Below are 6,651 nucleotides of genomic sequence, written 5' to 3' on the forward strand. Positions count from 1 at the left end.
TGGGCTGGGACGCTTGTGTCTTGTCGGCTGGGCTGGGACGCTTGTGTCTTGTCGGCTGGGCTGGGACGCTTGTGTCTTGTCGGCTGGGCTGGGACGCTTGTGTCTTGTCGGCTGGGCTGGGACGCTTGTGTCTTGTCGGCTGGGCTGGGACGCTTGTGTCTTGTCGGCTGGGCTGGGACGCTTGTGTCTTGTCGGCTGGGCTGGGACGCTTGTGTCTTGTCGGCTGGGCTGGGACGCTTGTGTCTTGTCGGCTGGGCTGGGACGCTTGTGTCTTGTCGGCTGGGCTGGGACGCTTGTGTCTTGTCGGCTGGGCTGGGACGCTTGTGTCTTGTCGGCTGGGCTGGGACGCTTGTGTCTTGTCGGCTGGGCTGGGACGCTTGTGTCTTGTCGGCTGGGCTGGGACGCTTGTGTCTTGTCGGCTGGGCTGGGACGCTTGTGTCTTGTCGGCTGGGCTGGGACGCTTGTGTCTTGTCGGCTGGGCTGGGACGCTTGTGTCTTGTCGGCTGGGCTGGGACGCTTGTGTCTTGTCGGCTGGGCTGGGACGCTTGTGTCTTGTCGGCTGGGCTGGGACGCTTGTGTCTTGTCGGCTGGGCTGGGACGCTTGTGTCTTGTCGGCTGGGCTGGGACGCTTGTGTCTTGTCGGCTGGGCTGGGACGCTTGTGTCTTGTCGGCTGGGCTGGGACGCTTGTGTCTTGTCGGCTGGGCTGGGACGCTTGTGTCTTGTCGGCTGGGCTGGGACGCTTGTGTCTTGTCGGCTGGGCTGGGACGCTTGTGTCTTGTCGGCTGGGCTGGGACGCTTGTGTCTTGTCGGCTGGGCTGGGACGCTTGTGTCTTGTCGGCTGGGCTGGGACGCTTGTGTCTTGTCGGCTGGGCTGGGACGCTTGTGTCTTGTCGGCTGGGCTGGGACGCTTGTGTCTTGTCGGCTGGGCTGGGACGCTTGTGTCTTGTCGGCTGGGCTGGGACGCTTGTGTCTTGTCGGCTGGGCTGGGACGCTTGTGTCTTGTCGGCTGGGCTGGGACGCTTGTGTCTTGTCGGCTGGGCTGGGACGCTTGTGTCTTGTCGGCTGGGCTGGGACGCTTGTGTCTTGTCGGCTGGGCTGGGACGCTTGTGTCTTGTCGGCTGGGCTGGGACGCTTGTGTCTTGTCGGCTGGGCTGGGACGCTTGTGTCTTGTCGGCTGGGCTGGGACGCTTGTGTCTTGTCGGCTGGGCTGGGACGCTTGTGTCTTGTCGGCTGGGCTGGGACGCTTGTGTCTTGTCGGCTGGGCTGGGACGCTTGTGTCTTGTCGGCTGGGCTGGGACGCTTGTGTCTTGTCGGCTGGGCTGGGACGCTTGTGTCTTGTCGGCTGGGCTGGGACGCTTGTGTCTTGTCGGCTGGGCTGGGACGCTTGTGTCTTGTCGGCTGGGCTGGGACGCTTGTGTCTTGTCGGCTGGGCTGGGACGCTTGTGTCTTGTCGGCTGGGCTGGGACGCTTGTGTCTTGTCGGCTGGGCTGGGACGCTTGTGTCTTGTCGGCTGGGCTGGGACGCTTGTGTCTTGTCGGCTGGGCTGGGACGCTTGTGTCTTGTCGGCTGGGCTGGGACGCTTGTGTCTTGTCGGCTGGGCTGGGACGCTTGTGTCTTGTCGGCTGGGCTGGGACGCTTGTGTCTTGTCGGCTGGGCTGGGACGCTTGTGTCTTGTCGGCTGGGCTGGGACGCTTGTGTCTTGTCGGCTGGGCTGGGACGCTTGTGTCTTGTCGGCTGGGCTGGGACGCTTGTGTCTTGTCGGCTGGGCTGGGACGCTTGTGTCTTGTCGGCTGGGCTGGGACGCTTGTGTCTTGTCGGCTGGGCTGGGACGCTTGTGTCTTGTCGGCTGGGCTGGGACGCTTGTGTCTTGTCGGCTGGGCTGGGACGCTTGTGTCTTGTCGGCTGGGCTGGGACGCTTGTGTCTTGTCGGCTGGGCTGGGACGCTTGTGTCTTGTCGGCTGGGCTGGGACGCTTGTGTCTTGTCGGCTGGGCTGGGACGCTTGTGTCTTGTCGGCTGGGCTGGGACGCTTGTGTCTTGTCGGCTGGGCTGGGACGCTTGTGTCTTGTCGGCTGGGCTGGGACGCTTGTGTCTTGTCGGCTGGGCTGGGACGCTTGTGTCTTGTCGGCTGGGCTGGGACGCTTGTGTCTTGTCGGCTGGGCTGGGACGCTTGTGTCTTGTCGGCTGGGCTGGGACGCTTGTGTCTTGTCGGCTGGGCTGGGACGCTTGTGTCTTGTCGGCTGGGCTGGGACGCTTGTGTCTTGTCGGCTGGGCTGGGACGCTTGTGTCTTGTCGGCTGGGCTGGGACGCTTGTGTCTTGTCGGCTGGGCTGGGACGCTTGTGTCTTGTCGGCTGGGCTGGGACGCTTGTGTCTTGTCGGCTGGGCTGGGACGCTTGTGTCTTGTCGGCTGGGCTGGGACGCTTGTGTCTTGTCGGCTGGGCTGGGACGCTTGTGTCTTGTCGGCTGGGCTGGGACGCTTGTGTCTTGTCGGCTGGGCTGGGACGCTTGTGTCTTGTCGGCTGGGCTGGGACGCTTGTGTCTTGTCGGCTGGGCTGGGACGCTTGTGTCTTGTCGGCTGGGCTGGGACGCTTGTGTCTTGTCGGCTGGGCTGGGACGCTTGTGTCTTGTCGGCTGGGCTGGGACGCTTGTGTCTTGTCGGCTGGGCTGGGACGCTTGTGTCTTGTCGGCTGGGCTGGGACGCTTGTGTCTTGTCGGCTGGGCTGGGACGCTTGTGTCTTGTCGGCTGGGCTGGGACGCTTGTGTCTTGTCGGCTGGGCTGGGACGCTTGTGTCTTGTCGGCTGGGCTGGGACGCTTGTGTCTTGTCGGCTGGGCTGGGACGCTTGTGTCTTGTCGGCTGGGCTGGGACGCTTGTGTCTTGTCGGCTGGGCTGGGACGCTTGTGTCTTGTCGGCTGGGCTGGGACGCTTGTGTCTTGTCGGCTGGGCTGGGACGCTTGTGTCTTGTCGGCTGGGCTGGGACGCTTGTGTCTTGTCGGCTGGGCTGGGACGCTTGTGTCTTGTCGGCTGGGCTGGGACGCTTGTGTCTTGTCGGCTGGGCTGGGACGCTTGTGTCTTGTCGGCTGGGCTGGGACGCTTGTGTCTTGTCGGCTGGGCTGGGACGCTTGTGTCTTGTCGGCTGGGCTGGGACGCTTGTGTCTTGTCGGCTGGGCTGGGACGCTTGTGTCTTGTCGGCTGGGCTGGGACGCTTGTGTCTTGTCGGCTGGGCTGGGACGCTTGTGTCTTGTCGGCTGGGCTGGGACGCTTGTGTCTTGTCGGCTGGGCTGGGACGCTTGTGTCTTGTCGGCTGGGCTGGGACGCTTGTGTCTTGTCGGCTGGGCTGGGACGCTTGTGTCTTGTCGGCTGGGCTGGGACGCTTGTGTCTTGTCGGCTGGGCTGGGACGCTTGTGTCTTGTCGGCTGGGCTGGGACGCTTGTGTCTTGTCGGCTGGGCTGGGACGCTTGTGTCTTGTCGGCTGGGCTGGGACGCTTGTGTCTTGTCGGCTGGGCTGGGACGCTTGTGTCTTGTCGGCTGGGCTGGGACGCTTGTGTCTTGTCGGCTGGGCTGGGACGCTTGTGTCTTGTCGGCTGGGCTGGGACGCTTGTGTCTTGTCGGCTGGGCTGGGACGCTTGTGTCTTGTCGGCTGGGCTGGGACGCTTGTGTCTTGTCGGCTGGGCTGGGACGCTTGTGTCTTGTCGGCTGGGCTGGGACGCTTGTGTCTTGTCGGCTGGGCTGGGACGCTTGTGTCTTGTCGGCTGGGCTGGGACGCTTGTGTCTTGTCGGCTGGGCTGGGACGCTTGTGTCTTGTCGGCTGGGCTGGGACGCTTGTGTCTTGTCGGCTGGGCTGGGACGCTTGTGTCTTGTCGGCTGGGCTGGGACGCTTGTGTCTTGTCGGCTGGGCTGGGACGCTTGTGTCTTGTCGGCTGGGCTGGGACGCTTGTGTCTTGTCGGCTGGGCTGGGACGCTTGTGTCTTGTCGGCTGGGCTGGGACGCTTGTGTCTTGTCGGCTGGGCTGGGACGCTTGTGTCTTGTCGGCTGGGCTGGGACGCTTGTGTCTTGTCGGCTGGGCTGGGACGCTTGTGTCTTGTCGGCTGGGCTGGGACGCTTGTGTCTTGTCGGCTGGGCTGGGACGCTTGTGTCTTGTCGGCTGGGCTGGGACGCTTGTGTCTTGTCGGCTGGGCTGGGACGCTTGTGTCTTGTCGGCTGGGCTGGGACGCTTGTGTCTTGTCGGCTGGGCTGGGACGCTTGTGTCTTGTCGGCTGGGCTGGGACGCTTGTGTCTTGTCGGCTGGGCTGGGACGCTTGTGTCTTGTCGGCTGGGCTGGGACGCTTGTGTCTTGTCGGCTGGGCTGGGACGCTTGTGTCTTGTCGGCTGGGCTGGGACGCTTGTGTCTTGTCGGCTGGGCTGGGACGCTTGTGTCTTGTCGGCTGGGCTGGGACGCTTGTGTCTTGTCGGCTGGGCTGGGACGCTTGTGTCTTGTCGGCTGGGCTGGGACGCTTGTGTCTTGTCGGCTGGGCTGGGACGCTTGTGTCTTGTCGGCTGGGCTGGGACGCTTGTGTCTTGTCGGCTGGGCTGGGACGCTTGTGTCTTGTCGGCTGGGCTGGGACGCTTGTGTCTTGTCGGCTGGGCTGGGACGCTTGTGTCTTGTCGGCTGGGCTGGGACGCTTGTGTCTTGTCGGCTGGGCTGGGACGCTTGTGTCTTGTCGGCTGGGCTGGGACGCTTGTGTCTTGTCGGCTGGGCTGGGACGCTTGTGTCTTGTCGGCTGGGCTGGGACGCTTGTGTCTTGTCGGCTGGGCTGGGACGCTTGTGTCTTGTCGGCTGGGCTGGGACGCTTGTGTCTTGTCGGCTGGGCTGGGACGCTTGTGTCTTGTCGGCTGGGCTGGGACGCTTGTGTCTTGTCGGCTGGGCTGGGACGCTTGTGTCTTGTCGGCTGGGCTGGGACGCTTGTGTCTTGTCGGCTGGGCTGGGACGCTTGTGTCTTGTCGGCTGGGCTGGGACGCTTGTGTCTTGTCGGCTGGGCTGGGACGCTTGTGTCTTGTCGGCTGGGCTGGGACGCTTGTGTCTTGTCGGCTGGGCTGGGACGCTTGTGTCTTGTCGGCTGGGCTGGGACGCTTGTGTCTTGTCGGCTGGGCTGGGACGCTTGTGTCTTGTCGGCTGGGCTGGGACGCTTGTGTCTTGTCGGCTGGGCTGGGACGCTTGTGTCTTGTCGGCTGGGCTGGGACGCTTGTGTCTTGTCGGCTGGGCTGGGACGCTTGTGTCTTGTCGGCTGGGCTGGGACGCTTGTGTCTTGTCGGCTGGGCTGGGACGCTTGTGTCTTGTCGGCTGGGCTGGGACGCTTGTGTCTTGTCGGCTGGGCTGGGACGCTTGTGTCTTGTCGGCTGGGCTGGGACGCTTGTGTCTTGTCGGCTGGGCTGGGACGCTTGTGTCTTGTCGGCTGGGCTGGGACGCTTGTGTCTTGTCGGCTGGGCTGGGACGCTTGTGTCTTGTCGGCTGGGCTGGGACGCTTGTGTCTTGTCGGCTGGGCTGGGACGCTTGTGTCTTGTCGGCTGGGCTGGGACGCTTGTGTCTTGTCGGCTGGGCTGGGACGCTTGTGTCTTGTCGGCTGGGCTGGGACGCTTGTGTCTTGTCGGCTGGGCTGGGACGCTTGTGTCTTGTCGGCTGGGCTGGGACGCTTGTGTCTTGTCGGCTGGGCTGGGACGCTTGTGTCTTGTCGGCTGGGCTGGGACGCTTGTGTCTTGTCGGCTGGGCTGGGACGCTTGTGTCTTGTCGGCTGGGCTGGGACGCTTGTGTCTTGTCGGCTGGGCTGGGACGCTTGTGTCTTGTCGGCTGGGCTGGGACGCTTGTGTCTTGTCGGCTGGGCTGGGACGCTTGTGTCTTGTCGGCTGGGCTGGGACGCTTGTGTCTTGTCGGCTGGGCTGGGACGCTTGTGTCTTGTCGGCTGGGCTGGGACGCTTGTGTCTTGTCGGCTGGGCTGGGACGCTTGTGTCTTGTCGGCTGGGCTGGGACGCTTGTGTCTTGTCGGCTGGGCTGGGACGCTTGTGTCTTGTCGGCTGGGCTGGGACGCTTGTGTCTTGTCGGCTGGGCTGGGACGCTTGTGTCTTGTCGGCTGGGCTGGGACGCTTGTGTCTTGTCGGCTGGGCTGGGACGCTTGTGTCTTGTCGGCTGGGCTGGGACGCTTGTGTCTTGTCGGCTGGGCTGGGACGCTTGTGTCTTGTCGGCTGGGCTGGGACGCTTGTGTCTTGTCGGCTGGGCTGGGACGCTTGTGTCTTGTCGGCTGGGCTGGGACGCTTGTGTCTTGTCGGCTGGGCTGGGACGCTTGTGTCTTGTCGGCTGGGCTGGGACGCTTGTGTCTTGTCGGCTGGGCTGGGACGCTTGTGTCTTGTCGGCTGGGCTGGGACGCTTGTGTCTTGTCGGCTGGGCTGGGACGCTTGTGTCTTGTCGGCTGGGCTGGGACGCTTGTGTCTTGTCGGCTGGGCTGGGACGCTTGTGTCTTGTCGGCTGGGCTGGGACGCTTGTGTCTTGTCGGCTGGGCTGGGACGCTTGTGTCTTGTCGGCTGGGCTGGGACGCTTGTGTCTTGTCGGCTGGGCTGGGACGCTTGTGTCTTGTCGGCTGGGCTGGGACGCTTGTGTCTTGTCGGCTGGGCTGGGACGCTT

This window comes from Sycon ciliatum, chromosome 4 (assembly GCF_964019385.1).
Source record: "Sycon ciliatum chromosome 4, ocSycCili1.1, whole genome shotgun sequence".
Lineage (NCBI taxonomy): Eukaryota > Metazoa > Porifera > Calcarea > Leucosolenida > Sycettidae > Sycon > Sycon ciliatum.